We start from the raw sequence: 17,699 nt of genomic DNA on the forward strand, positions 1-17,699 counted from the left end.
GCTTGCGCCGTCCTATCTTAGGGTGCAATATTGAGGCTGGCCGCTAGGTGGCGCTTCCATTGAGGTCGGCGTAGAATATGTAAATTAGTAGATACGCCGATTCACGAACGTACGCCCGGCCGCCGCAGTACATTTACGCCATTTCCGTAAGGCATTATCAGGCCTAAAGTTATTCCATCTAATAGATGGAATAGTAATGTTAAAGTATGGCCGCCGTTCTCGCTTCGAAATTCGAAATTTTTACGTTGTTTGCGTAAGTCGTCCGTGAATAGGGATCTACGTTGTTTACGTCCACGTCGAAATCAATAGGCCCGTGCGGCGTACTTAGCCGCAATGCACACTGGGAAATGTAGGCGCCCGACGCATGCGCAGTTTAAAAAAAAATTCAAAAACGTAAGGTCAAGCCCCATTGACATAAAACACGCCTCCTTAGACACATTTGAATTAGGCGCCCTTACGCCTGCCCGCTTTAGGCTACACCGCCGTAACTTAGCAGGCAAGTACTTTGAGAATCAAGTACTTGCCTAGCTAACTTACTGCGGCGTAGCCTAAACACGCTAGCTATGCCGCAGCAAGTTTATTCCACTCTACCTGAATCTACCTATATATCTATTTTTACCAGTCATTGATTGATTCAAATATATATTTAATATAAATATGGATTTATTTAATATAAATATGGATTTATTTAATATAAATATGGATTTGAGTACTTCAAATAGTAGTTTTTAAAAGGTTGTTATCTGCCTGGAGTTTAGACTTAATGATTTACTATTTGAAGATTTATAAGAAACCGAAAAAGAATATAAGGTAAAGAAATGTAAAGCCAAAATGTGCACTTTATTTCTGGTGGATATAGGCAATCTTCATGTTTAAACCAAGTAAGCATTCCATTAAGATGCATTTACTAGCAATATCAGAGAACTCTTTGCAAGGATACCAAATTATGATGAGAATGTATGAGATTAAAGTAAATAAACTTCAAGGATTCATTGATTGAAGATGTGTGCTAAGTAATGTAATGCAACCTTTTATCTTATTTAGTTGATTGAAGATGTATGCAGACAGTGGAACTAGTATCCAAAAAAAGAACTGTACAAGTTTTCCTCACAACTTTCAGAAATATTAACATACCATAAATTAAAAAAACTTCTTTATAACATATGGCATAGTAAGATATACAAATACAATCTAGCAAAGTATAATGTGGTTATATGGTGGTTTATATTAGTTTGTGAAAGTTTGTGAAATGTTTCTTCAACTTTGTTACTATACCTAAACTATCATGCTATAAAAAAAAATATTATAAGATGGGGCTAAGTTGGCCACATACTCCCTGGAATTCCTAATAGACATGTGCGGTTTGTTTAGTTCCAAATTAATCTTCAGATAAATTTTCGTTATTCGGAGATTCAGATTTACAAAGATTCAGAATTACAAAATAAACAACTATAAAAATACAAAAACGTATAAAAACATAAGAAGCTGCGCTAATAATAAATGATCAAATAAACTAATACAATTGAATGCAATCAATGAGTGGGGTATAATTGACACAAACAAATTATAGTCTCTTTTAGCAAACTTTTAATAGGAGGAATGTAGATTGGAACACCCTGTGATAGGATCTTCAATAATTTAAAAGACACTCTGAATCCACCACCACATAGAGTGCAGGTTTACCAGCTGTACAATCTGTCAGAGCTTGTAGCTAATACCCAGCCAGGGCCTTTGGTCTTCCCGACACCTCTGGTGGCTCATGAGCCGAGTGTTCCTGGAGACTTGGCGTTTAACCCAGCAGTCAGCAAACAGGCACAAAATTGACCTTGGTGGGGGATTACACCAGTAAAAAGAAATAAAAAAGATTTGCCATTGGTAAAACCAGGTGGGGTTTATTGTACAAAGTCTGTGCAAATAGTAGGAACAAGCCCGTGCAAGCGGAATGTGAGAACAGTGCGGTTACGTCATATAAACAAATTTTACCGAATACTTTGGATAACAAAACAAAATTCATCCGAATTTTGGAAATTCGGACTGAAATTCTAATCAAATTTTACATCAAACTTCAGTTGAATTCGAACTATACACATATTGCTGGAATTAAAGACTGTGGCCCAGATTATAAAAGGGCTTACGACGGCGCAACGCAATGTACGCCGTCGTAAGTCCTAATCTGGGCCTTCGTATCTATGCGACTGATTCTTAGAATCAGTTACGCATAGATATCCATTAGATCCGACAGGCGTAAGGCTCTTAGGCCCCATACACACGAGAGGATTTATCCACGGATACGGTCCAGCGGACCGTATCCGCGGATAAATCCTCTCGAGGATTTGCGTGGATTTAAATGCGATGGAGTGTACTCACCATCGAATCGAAATCCGCGCCGAAATCCTCTAGCGATGACGTGTCGCGCCGTCGCCGCGATTGTGACGCGGCGACGTGCGCGACGCTGTCATATAAGGAATTCCACGCATGCGTCTAATCATTACGACGCATGCAGGGATCCCTTCAGACGGATGGTTTCGGTGAGTCTGTACAGACCAGCGGATCCATCCGTTGGGATGGATTCCAGCGGATAGATTTGATAGCATGTCATCAAATATTTATCCGCTGGAAATCCATCCCAGGGGATAAATATCCGCGGAAACATATCCGCTGGAGTGTACACACCATAGGATCTATCCGCTGAAACCCATTCGCTGGGATTTTTCAGCGGATGGATTCTATCGTGTGTATGGGGCCTTACGCTGTCGGATCATAAATGCAATTTTTTTTTTGCTGCTAGGTGTCGCCTCCGTTGTTTTCCCTGTCGAGTATGCAAATTAGCTAAATACGCGAATTCCCGAACGTACGCGCAGTCGATGCAGTGAAGTTACGACGTTTACGTTAGTTTTGCGTGGCGTAAAGTTGCCCCTGCTATATGAGGGGCAACCAATGTTAAGTATGGCCATCGTTCCCGCGTCGAAATTTTAAAATTTACGTCGTTTGCGTAAGTCGTCTGTGAATGGGGCTGGACGCCATTTACGTTCACGTCGAAACCAATGACGTCCTTACGACGTCATTTGGAGCAATGCACCCTGGGATATTTTCCTGACGGCACATGCGCAGTACGTTTGGCGCAGGAACGCGCTTAATTTAAATGCTCCACGCCCCCTACCCGGCTAATTTGAATTAGGCGGGCTTGCGCCAGGTGATTTGCGCTACGCCGCCGCAACTTTACAGGCAAGTTCTTTGTGAATAAAGCACTTGCCTGTAAAACTTGCGGCGGCGTAACGTAAATCTGATACGCTACACCCGCACAGTTTTACGCTCATCTACGAGAATCTGGGCCTGTGTGTGTTATTAGAGTACCATTTCAAAATAATGCTGTTTTTATTAACCCCAAAGGTGATTTAAAGAGTCAAATGTTTTTGATTCGACAAATTCGAAATGTATCAATTAGAAAACAATCTGTAAATTTGAACAGAATATGAAAAATTCCGAATACGAATTCCAAATACGAATTGAACGAATCAACTGAATTTAACTAAACTAAAATAACAGATTAACAAATCGAAACAAAACTAATTTTTTTGGTCATGCACATGTCTAATTCTTAAAGCGGTAGTTCACCCCCCCCCCCCCCCCACATTTTACCATCGAGACAGGCATTGTAGCGCGAGCTACAGTATGCCTGTCCCGATTTTTTTAACCCCGTACTCACCTTGTAGTCGTCCATCGTAGATTTCGGCTCCCGCGGGGAATGGGCGTGCCTATGGAGAGGGAGGATGATTGACGGCCGGCCCTGGCACGTCACTCTCCCCGAAGACAGCCGGAGTAGGTCTCGGCTCTTCACGGCGCCTGCGCACAGGCTATGCGCACGTGTCGTGAAGACCAAGCCTATTTCGGCTATTTCCGGAGAAGCGTGACGCGCCAGAGCCGGCCGTCAATCATCCTCCGTCTCCATAGGCACGCCCATTCCCCGGTATCTTCGATGGACGACTACAAGGTGAGTACGGGGGTAAAAAATTCGGGACAGGCATACTGTAGCTCGCGCTACAATGCCTGATTTTAAGGTAAAAGAATTTTTTTTTTTTTTTTCCCGTCGATAGGGTGAACCCCCGCTTTAAAGACTGGTGCTGACAATTTGCAAAACTGTCTTTAATGTGTTCTAAAAGTTCACATAGCTTTCTTGTACAGGTGGTCCCCGACTTACAAATTGAGGGAGATAACAGGAAGAGAGGAAATCTACCCCTAGGAAGGGAAATTCTCTCCTGTAAGAGTTAATATGGGAAAAAGGTGTCTCCACTGATGCTTTATCACCAATCCTTGTTTCCCTAATAACCCCAAATTTTCAAAATACAATTGTCATTGGGACAGAAAGTGAGGTGAAATGTTCTGAACAGGGGCACAGACAGGAAAATAAATGTTACAGGGGTGATAACCCTTCCCTATGCTATCCAAATAGCTTAAAAATAAATTTTGTGGCTGGAGCTACACTTAAAAAAGTTCCAAATTGAAAACAGATTCAACTTAAGAACAAACCTACAGACCCTTTCTTGTTTGTAACCCGGGGACCGCCTGTACTTGACTTTGGCTCATGCTGTGCCACTTTTAGAATGCATGAGAGACACCTTTGCAAAATCTGTTTGTGCCAGTTTCTCTCTCTGTACACCTAAAGAGAGTTGGTTCTAATTAACTCTACTTTTGCAAGATACAAGCTGTCTGTATTTTACTTTGAATTGATTGTACCACAATGTAAAAGTGGTGCATCTTATAACTATCCGCATTTGGTGCATCAGTCACTGTCGGAACTAAAAATGTCACAAATGTTTCATGAATTTGGTGCAAAATATTAACAAGAGGGATTAACAACAGAAATTTGGCACAGTAGCTTGATTGAATGTCCATCACTGTGTTCTCAGTTTGTACAATCTACAAGATTTAACAGAAAAGGAAGCAGTAGATATTGTACAGTTGACTTTAGGTATCCACACTCATAAGAGAAAACTGCATACTGCTGAAAAAGCCTTTAAGGTCAGGATTTAACAGAACTCTGGGTAAATTGCTAAATATATATATATATATATATATATATATATATATATATATATATATATATATATATATATATAGGTGTATATATATATATGTGTATGTATATATATATATATATATATATATATATATATGTATATATCTATATATATATAAATATAAATATATATATATATATATATATATATATATATATATATATATGAGGGCTTTGTCAGGGGATTTTTTAAGACTAGACCGTCTCAGTGAAAGGCTCTGAGGAAATAGAACAAAAATAGTTTAACAATTACATACATTTCATAGAATACAATATACTTTTTAAACAATGATTTACATCATATATAGTTTGGCTAGGACATGTGGCGAGGCATCAGGAACCATGGTCCCACAGGGTTAGGTCCAAAAGATCCGTGCCTCCTCCCATAGAACCCCCAAAAGAATGCCCCTACACATAGTGCAGTCTGGCATTTATATCCCTATAGGGCAGACTAGATGAAGGACCTACCCTTTGCTCCCCATGCAGCCCAATGAGGTGTCCCCTCAGGGTGGGTGCAGATCCAGTGACCCAAAGCAGCGGCTAAAGGTGGACAGTAAAACAAGTCACAATGAGGAAAAAGCCACATACCACATAATGCGAAAAGATTCAATAAATACAGTATTGATATTAATCACAATATATAACACAACATAGGGAGTGGGTTTAGGACCTACCTCAGGGGAATGATAATTAAAAGAGGAGAAAAATTGCAGGGACACTGGACTAACAACAGTTAGTGTGTGTCTAAAAGAAAAAGAAAAAATATATTAAGGTCACTAATCAAGATGGAATACAAGGACTAATAGCAGCACCTGTCTATTTACAGGTGTTTGATGGAAAACCCAAGGGTTTATAGGGATGAAAGGGCAAAACTTACAAATCAATTCCAGGTGACCTGGTTGCAGGGCAGAGTCAGGGTTGGAATTATGCAGTAGGTAGCAGCAATAGCACCAAAGTATGCCAATATACAGAATGGAAAAGTATTCCTTGAAAGAAAAGGAAGAGGAAATGAATAATGCCAGTGCTGTCTCAAGGGGATGCCAAAGACAGCAGCAGTATGGATGAAAGTTTTCAAAGAAACGAGGCTTACCGCACAAAAAACGAATCGATCTTTTGGACCTAACCCTGTTCCTGATGCCTCGCCACATGTCCTAGCCAAACTATATATGATGTAAATCATTGTTTAAAAAGTATATTGTATTCTATGAAATGTATGTAATTGTTAAACTATTTTTGTTCTATTTCTTCAGAGCCTATATATAATTTCAACTGGAGCTTTTTTCCAGCTATAACATTAATATCCCTGTCCACCCAGCTCTAAAATTTACACAGCCAACCCGGTGATCTGACTTTTCTCTGCTGCAGAAATGTAATCCCTCTCTTTTGGGCCCCTCAACTATACATTTGAAAGTGGCTTATTATATTTGCTCAGTAAGTGAAAAAATACCCAATGATCCTGCTAGAAATCCAGTAAGCTGGTAAGTGTCTGTGCTTCTTGTCCCTGCAGTTTTAAAAAGAAGTATTGGGATTTGTTTTTCTATTTGAATCATAGTTACCTAGGTGGATGCAGCATCGGACCGATGCAGCATCTATCCCCCGCTGTCTCTAACACTGAGAACCGAGCAATCAAGCACTGCCAATCGCTCGGTTTTCACAGCTTCGTAAGCATAGAGCTGGTGACCATCAGTCACCGACTCTCTGCTCTGCCCCCCTTACTCACTGTAGCACTGGGCTATGGAGGGGTGGGAGGGGAGTGGCCAGCTCAGGCTCTTAGTGACTCGCTGAGATTCTAAGCCCTGTGCCATCCCAGGCATGTGGGCGGATCGGGACAAAATGGTTGCCATCTTTCCCGAGCCTGGACTGGCTCTGTGATGTCAGCCGACAGTAGGCTTCAGCCAGCTGTCTGCTGAAAACTGGTGATAGGAGTGCAGAAAAAAATGCACTCTTGTGATTCACTGGAAAAGTACAGCAAAATGAGCTTTGGCTGTACTTCTCCTTTAAAGGTTGTCATTATTCCCAGCTAACTCCAAAAAAAATTGTCAAAATCACAGCACAAGGTTGTACAAGTGTGAAAGAGGCCTAAAGGGATTTTTTTAGCTAAATATCAGCTTTAAACAAAGCAAAACCATAGCCAATATATGGTATTCCTCCACGATATGATGTAACAACTAACTGAACTCCCCTCTCTAGCTTGAAATCGGCTGTCCTCCCCAACTGGCTGCAAACTGTACTTTTCAATACTGACTGCATGATATCTACTGGAATATCATATAATAGCAAAAGACACAAAATAATGCCTTTTAAAGTCACAATATTCATTCATGTCTAAGTAAAAGCAAATATTCCTAAAAATTGCGTTATCTAATATATGAAATTACAGCAAGCCAGAGTTGTTTACAAGAAACACAACTGAAATGTCATTGACCCCTGATGACACTGGTGCATCAATACTGCAAATCTATTTAAACAAATGGCAAAAATGTAAGTCTTTGAAATGCAGCAAAAAGAAAATATGATTAACCGCTTTCTAAATGTTGTTCTGCACTCCCTCTGTGCCTCTCAATTTTCCCAGAACCACCAGATAATAATTACCAAACATATTTTCTAAATATATTGTTAATAAAATCTCACCTAAAATAGCCCTTTGATGCACTGACCTGCATTAACCACTTGCCGACCGACTCACGCTGATATATGTCGGCAGAATAGCACCGCTGCGCAAACCGACGTACCCATACGTCACTCTCGCATGCCCCCACCGTGCCTGCGGTAATGGGATTTGTTGCATAACCGATCAGTATTCAGGTCCTGGACCTGCTGATCAGTTCTGGCAAATTAAATGCTTCCCCTGCCTGTGAATTGTAAACGCAGTCAGAGGAAGTGTTGTTATCTCCCCTTGTGGAATCCTTTTTTGTTCCAGAGAGAGTAGAGAGGACAACCAAACGTGAGTTGCACCAACACTACACTGACACAGTACATGTAGGCACACATTTCATCCCCCGATCACCCCCCAATCGTCCCCTCAGTTAATCCCTTCACTCCGTGTCACTGTGTCACCAAGTGCAGTTTTCAGATTTCTCACTGATCACTGCATTGGTTTCACTTGTGACACTAATCAGTGTTAGGGCAGTTAGTAGTAGGCCCAGGTAGCTTTAGGGTACACCTCATTAACCCCCTAATAAAGGTTTAACCCCTTGATCACCTCCCAGTTAACCCTTTCACACCCTGTCACCAGTGTCACTAATATAGTGTACAGATCTCTTTTCTGATCGCGGTATGAGTGTCACAGGTGATGTGTCATGGATATGCAGTAGTCTGTCAGCTTACCTGTTCTCCATCTGTTCATTAAAGGCCTGACCCTGTTCTGGTTCCCTTTTTATCACTTCCTAATCCTGTATGGCCCCACCCAGGCCATCCCAGGAAGTCTATATTAACTGTTGCACTGCAGGTCTGCTTTGCTGTTCAACAGTGTAGTTTGCTAAGTTCCTGTTTGCAGTGTGCTACGATCATCTTCCTGTGTACCGTTTTGGCTTGTTCCTGACTTCTGCTGTTTGCCTGTGCCCCTGACCATTTGCCTGTCCCACGGTTATCCTTGTCTGCCTGTTGCCCTGGCCTTGGCCTACCCATCACCACCATTTGTCCTGCTGGCTGCTTCCCCTCTCTCCCTGCGGAGTGTGACCTAGGTAATCTCGGGGGTCGTGACTTGGATCCAGTTGCGGCCAAGGCCATCCTCACCATCAGAGGCTCTGGTGAATACAAAACTGGGTCTTAGACTCCGCGCCCTGGGTGATCTTAGGTTCACGCTTCCTCTCTGCTAGCAGTAGTCGGCTATAGGGTTCACTACCCTGTGGTGCATCCCTGACCTCAACGGGGTCGCTAGTCAGCCAGTTAGTTGGTTAGTTTCACCGTCAATCTTTTATAACGTCAGGGTACCCCCATATATCACGAATAAAGGTTTTAACCCCTGATTGTCCCCTAGCTAACCTTTTCACCCCTTGTCACCAGTGATCACCGTATTAGTGTTATGGGTGACGCTGGTTAGTTTGTTTTTATAGCGTCGGGTACCTGCCGTATATTACCTAATAAAGGTTTAAACGCCTGATCACCCAGTGGGTGACATCAGTTAGGTTTTAGCATCAGTTAGGGTCAGCGTAAATCCCAGGAAACGTCAGACTAGTGCCAGTAGTGTTAACACCCATGCACGCACCATACACCTCCCTTACTAGTATAGTGTCTGAACGGATCAATATCTGTGATCAGAACTATATTGGCATCCCCAGTAGTTTAGGGTTCTAAAAAACAGAGTTAGTGGGATCAGCCAAGATACCTACTAGCACGCCAAGCTCAGCCCACTCGAATGCAGTATCAATTGATCACTGTCACTTACAAAACACAACACACATGACTGCAGCGTTTTCAAAGTCAGTTCTGATCCCTGCGAACAGTTTTTTTGGTAGCGATTGAATCAGTTGCTGACAATCAGGTGCTCTTTTGTCTGTGAGTCGCACTAGTTGTACCTATAAATTTAGAGGCCAAAATGTCCAAACAGAGGTAAACTAGTGAAGAGGACTACACATTGCTGAGCATGACAGATGAGAGCGAAGGGGAAGCCTCCTCACTGAAAGATTTAGGCTCAGTATACGAACCAGTAGAGAGCAGCGGCACCCTGACAGATAGCTCTAAAGACTGAGTAGTGGTCCCTGCTAAGGTCAGGCATACCCCACCCCGTTCTTCTGTTGTTGAGGTACAAGAACCACAGGTCTCTCATATGGAGCAGAGAGCCAGTACTAGTGCAGCTCTTACTTCTGGTGAACTGGCAAGCACCAGCGGCCTAGTACACCCTGCTCGTACATCCAGCACTGCAGTATCACGTGGTGACGTGGCAAGTCCCATAAGTGTAGTTCAAGCTGGTGTGGTGGCTAACACATGTAGTGTCCCAGAGCCACCAAGATGACAAAGACAAGCCCGTTGAGCCCGTAGTGCCCTTCCTGCAGAATATGCCAACCCTGATTGGCAGTCCACCACTTCTGCAGCACCCGTACTTCCCCCATTCACTGGCCAACCCAGAATTCAGGTGTGAACCTGGTTACATTCGGCTCCACAAAATTTGGCTCCTCGTAAACCACTTTATCCAATAGTTTGCTTGTTTATTCCCCATCAAGTTTTCTGCATTGATGAGTCCCTAATTACATTTTATGGCCACTTGTCTTTCAAACAGTATCTTCCCAGGAAGCGTGCCAGATATGGGGTCACCTGGGCTTTCCCCAATGGCTTGTAGAATTCCAACTTAGACGGGGGAGAGAGCCTGCTTGAAGTGTAATGATTTGCTTGCAGTGAAGTGCCGGGATAATCAGAATGTTTTCGTTCTGTCCTCCCTTCACGCAGATATGACAGTCCAAATTCCAACAGCCACTGGTGTTGTTGAGAAACCCCTCTGTGTCTACGAATACAACCTTAACATGGAAGGGGTGGACCTCAAAGACCAGTTGATGGCGCTGTACTTAAATGCCCGTAAGGCCAGACGCTGGTACATAAAAGTGTCTGTATACCTATTTCAATTGGCTCTGCTGAATGCTTATGTGCTATTCAAAGCATCAGAACCAACTGGGTCCTTCCTTAAATTCCAGGAAGAGTTTGTCACAGTCCTTCTGTTTCCAGATGGTGCTGTACCCCAACTTCCCAATGCAAATGCGGTGAGTCAGCTGCATAGGAGGCAATTTCCTTAAGTCCTCCGTTGTACTCCTACCCAACGAGCACCACAAACAAGATGTTGTGTCTGTAGCAAGAGCCGATATAGGCATGAGGCCCGCTATTATTGTCCCTCCTGTCCTGGCCAACCTGGTCTCTGCATCGGTGAATGTTCCCAACGCTACCACACAATGGTGGAGTATTAGCATAGGGTAAAGCACAGCACAGTCTAGGGTACACTTTCACAGGGTCTCCAAAGATGTTTGCTCTCACAATACGTAAATAAGCGACTCCAGTACTGTAGGAGGTGATTTCATTAGAAGTGCGTGGATGCAAGGCAGTATTCTAATGGTGGGCATACCTACCAATCAATCTCTTTTTTCGTTCAGCCCAAAGGCTGCATGAAAAAAAAGAACATTACAATTAGGGATGAGCTCCGCGTTCGATTCGAACGTATGTTCGAATCGAACATCGGTCGTTCGATCGTTCGTCGAAAATCGAACAAAACGGGTCGTTCGCGCCAAATTCGAATGACACTAAACGTCCCATAATTCACTGGGGCGTTGAGCGCTGATGATTGGCCAAGCATGCTGTATGTCCCGCATGCTTGCCCAATCACAGCGCTCAAAAAACGAAGAGCCATAATTGGCCAAAGCCAGGGTGGCTTTGGCCAATTATGGCTCAGGGGGATTAGTACACGCCCCCCACTATAAAAGGCAGCCTGCACGGCTGCCTAGTGTAGTGTGTTGGCGGTTCTAGAGAAGATCAGTCAGTCAGACAGAGAGAGATAGAGAGATAGAGACACAGTGTCTTAACTAGATAGATAGATAGATAGAAAGATAGATAGAGTAGGAAGTGTGGTCAGTATAGTTAAAAGTACAGTTTGTAGAGAATATATTCACATCCTTAGGCGTTGTCAATATATTTATAAACTGTACAGCTCAGCTAGTTTATCTATCAGGCAGGAGATTGTTCTACATGCAGCGCTCTAACGTGTTGTATTGCCTGCATTAGGGATTTACTTTAAATATAATTATTCTGTGTTATTTAACGTGTGCTAGTTAATTGCACACACAGACGCATTACCTGTTACTGCACGTGTGCAATTTATTTGCACAGAAGCGCAGTCGCTGTTAATGCAACTGGGCTATTGAATTGCACAGAAACGCAGTCGCTATTACTGCGTGCGTGCTGTTTAATAGCAACTAAAGGCAGTTGGTGTCACTGCGTGCGTGCTGTTAAATCGCATTTGACCGCAGTTGCTATTACTGCGTGCGTGCTGTTTAATAGCAACTAAAGGCAGTTGGTGTCACTGCGTGCGTGCTGTTAAATCGCATTTGACCGCAGTCGCTATTACTGCGTGCGTGCTGTTTAATAGCAACTAAAGGCAGTTGGTGTCACTGCGTGCGTGCTGTTAAATCGCATTTGACCGCAGTCGCTATTACTGCGTGCGTGCTGTTTAATAGCAACTAAAGGCAGTTGGTGTCACTGCGTGCGTGCTGTTAAATCGCATTTGACCGCAGTCGCTATTACTGCGTGCGTGCTGTTTAATAGCAACTAAAGGCAGTTGGTGTCACTGCGTGCGTGCTGTTAAATCGCATTTGACCGCAGTCGCTATTACTGCGTGTGTGCTGTTTAATAGCAACTAAAGGCAGTTGGTGTCACTGCGTGCGTGCTGTTAAATCGCATTTGACCGCAGTCGCTATTACTGCGTGCGTGCTGTTTAATAGCAACTAAAGGCAGTTGGTGTCACTGCGTGCGTGCAGTTAAATCGCATTTGACCGCAGTCGCTATTACTGCGTGCGTGCTGTTTAATAGCAACTAAAGGCAGTTGGTGTCACTGCGTGCGTGCAGTTAAATCGCATTTGACCGCAGTCGCTATTACTGCGTGCGTGCTGTTTAATAGCAACTAAAGGCAGTTGGTGTCACTGCGTGCGTGCTGTTAAATCGCATTTGACCGCAGTCGCTATTACTGCGTGCGTGCTGTTTAATAGCAACTAAAGGCAGTTGGTGTCACTGCGTGCGTGCTGTTAAATCGCATTTGACCGCAGTCGCTATTACTGCGTGCGTGCTGTTTAATAGCAACTAAAGGCAGTTGGTGTCACTGCGTGCGTGCTGTTAAATCGCATTTGACCGCAGTCGCTATTACTGCGTGCGTGCTGTTTAATAGCAACTAAAGGCAGTTGGTGTCACTGCGTGCGTGCTGTTAAATCGCATTTGACCGCAGTCGCTATTACTGCGTGCGTGCTGTTTAATAGCAACTAAAGGCAGTTGGTGTCACTGCGTGCGTGCTGTTAAATCGCATTTGACCGCAGTCGCTATTACTGCGTGCGTGCTGTTTAATAGCAACTAAAGGCAGTTGGTGTCACTGCGTGCATGCTGTTAAATCGCATTTGACCGCAGTCGCTATTACTGCGTGCGTGCTGTTTAATAGCAACTAAAGGCAGTTGGTGTCACTGCGTGCGTGCTGTTAAATCCCATTTGACCGCAGTCGCTATTACTGCGTGCGTGCTGTTTAATAGCAACTAAAGGCAGTTGGTGTCACTGCGTGCGTGCTGTTAAATCGCATTTGACCGCAGTCGCTATTACTGCGTGCATGCTGTTTAATAGCAACTAAAGGCAGTTGGTGTCACTGCGTGCGTGCTGTTAAATCGCATTTGACCGCAGTTGCTATTACTGCGTGCGTGCTGTTTAATAGTAACTAAAGGCAGTTGGTGTCACTGCGTGCGTTCTGTTAAATCGCATTTGACCGCAGTCGCTATTACTGCGTGCGTGCTGTTTAATAGCAACTAAAGGCAGTTGGTGTCACTGCGTGCGTGCTGTTAAATCGCATTTGACCGCAGTCGCTATTACTGCGTGCGTGCTGTTTAATAGCAACTAAAGGCAGTTGGTGTCACTGCGTGCGTGCTGTTAAATCGCATTTGACCGCAGTCGCTATTACTGCGTGCGTGCTGTTTAATAGCAACTAAAGGCAGTTGGTGTCACTGCGTGCGTGCTGTTAAATCGCATTTGACCGCAGTCGCTATTACTGCGTGCGTGCTGTTTAATAGCAACTAAAGGCAGTTGGTGTCACTGCGTGCGTGCAGTTAAATCGCATTTGACCGCAGTCGCTATTACTGCGTGCGTGCTGTTTAATAGCAACTAAAGGCAGTTGGTGTCACTGCGTGCGTGCAGTTAAATCGCATTTGACCGCAGTCGCTATTACTGCGTGCGTGCTGTTTAATAGCAACTAAAGGCAGTTGGTGTCACTGCGTGCGTGCTGTTAAATCGCATTTGACCGCAGTCGCTATTACTGCGTGCGTGCTGTTTAATAGCAACTAAAGGCAGTTGGTGTCACTGCGTGCGTGCTGTTAAATCGCATTTGACCGCAGTCGCTATTACTGCGTGCGTGCTGTTTAATAGCAACTAAAGGCAGTTGGTGTCACTGCGTGCGTGCTGTTAAATCGCATTTGACCGCAGTCGCTATTACTGCGTGCGTGCTGTTTAATAGCAACTAAAGGCAGTTGGTGTCACTGCGTGCGTGCTGTTAAATCGCATTTGACCGCAGTCGCTATTACTGCATGCGTGCTGTTTAATAGCAACTAAAGGCAGTTGGTGTCACTGCGTGCGTGCTGTTAAATCGCATTTGACCGCAGTCGCTATTACTGCGTGCGTGCTGTTTAATAGCAACTAAAGGCAGTTGGTGTCACTGCGGCTATTTTGTTACTTTACACTTGAGCCAAGCCGCTCTTACTGTGTGGTTGCTGTTTAATACCATCTGAAAGCAGTTGGTGTGACAGCGACTATTTTGTTACTTTACACTTGAACCAAGTCGCTCTTACTGTGTGATTGCTGTTTAATACCATCTGAACGCAGTCGGTGTGACAGCGACTATTTTGTTACTTTACACTTGAGCCAAGTCGCTCTTACTGTGTGGTTGCTGTTTAATACCATCTGAACGCAGTCGGTGTGACAGCGACTATTTTGTTACTTTACACTTGAGCCAAGTCGCTCTTACTGTGTGGTTGCTGTTTAATACCATCTGAACGCAGTTGGTGTGACAGCGACTATTTTGTTACTTTACACTTGAACCAAGTCGCTCTTACTGTGTGATTGCTGTTTAATACCATCTGAACGCAGTCGGTGTGACAGCGACTATTTTGTTACTTTACACTTGAGCCAAGTCGCTCTTACTGTGTGGTTGCTGTTTAATACCATCTGAACGCAGTTGGTGTGACAGCGACTATTTTGTTACTTTACACTTGAACCAAGTCGCTCTTACTGTGTGATTGCTGTTTAATACCATCTGAACGCAGTCGGCGTGACAGCGACTATTTTGTTAATTTACACTTGAACCAAGTCGCTCTTACTGTGTGATTGCTGTTTAATACCATCTGAACGCAGTCGGTGTGACAGCGACTATTTTGTTACTTTACACTTGAGCCAAGTCGCTCTTACTGTGTGGTTGCTGTTTAATACCATCTGAACGCAGTCGGTGTGACAGCGACTATTTTGTTACTTTACACTTGAGCCAAGTCGCTCTAAGGCCCCATACTCACGAGCAAACATGTCTGCTGAAACTGGCCCGCAGGCCAGTTTCAGCAGACATGTTTGGTCGTGTGTGGGCGCGAGCGGGCCGAATTCCAGCAAACATTTGCCCGCCGGGCCTTTTCCCAGCAGACAAATATTCCTGGACTTGTTTTAAAACAGTCCGCTGGAATTCAGCCCGCTCGGACATGTACGGTCGTCAGTACAGACCTACCGTACATGTCCAGGCGCCCGCCGTCCCTCGCATGCGTCGAATGACTTCGACGCATGCGTGGAAGCATTTTAAAGGCGGGCCGCCCACGTCGCCGCGTCATTGTCGCGGCGACACCGCGTCATCGACGCGGCGACACCGCGGACACGCCCCGCGTATTGTTTACGCGCGGACTTCTGTACGATGGTGTGTACAACCATCGTACAGAAGCCCTCTGGCAGACATGTATGGTGAAAACGGTCCGACGGACCGCTTTCACCATACATGTTTGTCCGTGTGTACCCGGCCTTACTGTGTGGTTGCTGTTTAATACCATCTGAACGCAGTTGGTGTGACAGCGACTATTTTGTTACATAACACCTGAACGCATAACTATGGCTGGAAGGACAAAGAGAGGCAGAGAGTCACGAGGGCAAGCAGGCTCTGCATCTAGAGGTAACGCTGGTGATGGATGTGGTGCATCCTCTTCAGCACGTGGCCGTGGCCGCTCGTCCTTCTTTTCGGGAGCTGGCCGTGTTGAGCCTCAACATGCTGAGAAATTAGTTGAGTGGATGACCAAGCCGTCCTCATCCTCCTCATCCTCTCTCACACAGACTGATTATAGTTTGTCTGGCAAAGCAGCTGCCATGGCGTCCTCTACCCTCTGCACAATGGGATCACACAATCCTTCCCTAGTCCCACCGTGTCCTCCTGAGGAGTCCCCCGAACTGTTTCAACACAGTGTTGGGTACATGCTAGCTGAAGATGCACAGCGTTTTGAAGACTCCGATGACGGAACACTGATAGAGGAAGGCATTGATGTGAGCCCAGGGAGAGGGGGTGGCCGAGAGGGACAACAATCTGGGAGTGATGTTCCCCCAGCTGGAGCATACTGCCAGGTTGTCGCCAGTGATGATGAGGAGGGAGGGGATGATGAGGTCATTGACTCTACCTGGGTGCCTGGTAGGAGAGAGGAGGAGGAGGAAGAGGACGAGGCACAGGCACATCTTCAAAGAGGCAGGAAGCCCTCCAGGGGTCAGCTTAAGGGCAGTACACCAACTGCATTACGTGGCGCTGCTGTGTCTCAACGGTACAGCAAAAGTTCTTTGGTGTGGGCCTTTTTTGAAACCTGTCCATCAGATGCTACCTTTGCTGTTTGCAACATATGTCTCAAGCGTATCTCGCGTGGCCAAAACATCACCCGCTTGGGCACCACATGCTTGTCCAGACATATGTCGACCTGCCATGCAGCTCGTTGGCAGGCATACCAGAAAGACCCACACCAAAGACCAAAGCGGTCCTCCCCTTGCCCTTCTGTGACCTCAAACCCCACTAGACCCCTAGTCCTCTCTGCAGCCTGCACCGAAGGTGTAGAAATAGGTGTGTCACAACGTAGTAGTGGTAGTACATCCGGCCAATCTACTGATATTACCAGACAAATTTCCCTGCCCCAGCTGCTGCAGCGCCGAAAGAAGTACGCTCCCAGCCATCCACATGCCCAGCGGTTGAATGCTAGCTTAGCAAAATTGCTAGCACTTCAACTGCTACCTTTTCAGTTGGTAGATTCTGCCCCCTTCCGTGAGTTTGTGGAATGTGCAGTACCTCAGTGGCAAGTACCCAAACGCCACTTTTTTTCACGGAAGGCGATTCCGGCTCTCTACCGGCATGTGGAAGGCAATGTCCATACCTCGCTGGACAGGGCGGTCAGTGGTAAGGTGCATCTTACCGCTGACTCATGGTCCAGCAGGCATGGACAGGGACGTTACCTGTCTTTTACGGCCCATTGGGTGACTCTGCTGGCAGCTGGGAAGGACGCAGGTCAAGGCACAGTAGTTTTGGAGGTTGTTCCACCACCACGCCTCCAAAACACTACAACTGCTTGTGACACACCTCTCTCCTCCACCCCCTCCTCTTCTTCTTCCTCTGTGGCCTCTTCCTGTGGTGATGTTGGCTCAGAACCAGCCGTGCTCCGTAGGCGTACGACGGGCTACGCAGGAATGCAGGCCAAGAGATGCCATGCGGTCCTAGAGCTGGTGTGCTTGGGAGACAGGAGCCACACTGGGGAAGAGGTTCTTTCAGCTCTGCAGGGGCAGGCTCAGAGGTGGTTGACGCCACGCCAGCTGAAGCCTGGAATGGTGGTCAGCGATAATGGCACCAACCTCCTCTCTGCCCTGCGACGTGGAAAACTCACCCATGTGCCCTGTTTTGCGCATGTTC

This window comes from Rana temporaria, chromosome 5 (assembly GCF_905171775.1).
Source record: "Rana temporaria chromosome 5, aRanTem1.1, whole genome shotgun sequence".
Taxonomy (NCBI): Eukaryota; Metazoa; Chordata; class Amphibia; order Anura; family Ranidae; genus Rana; species Rana temporaria.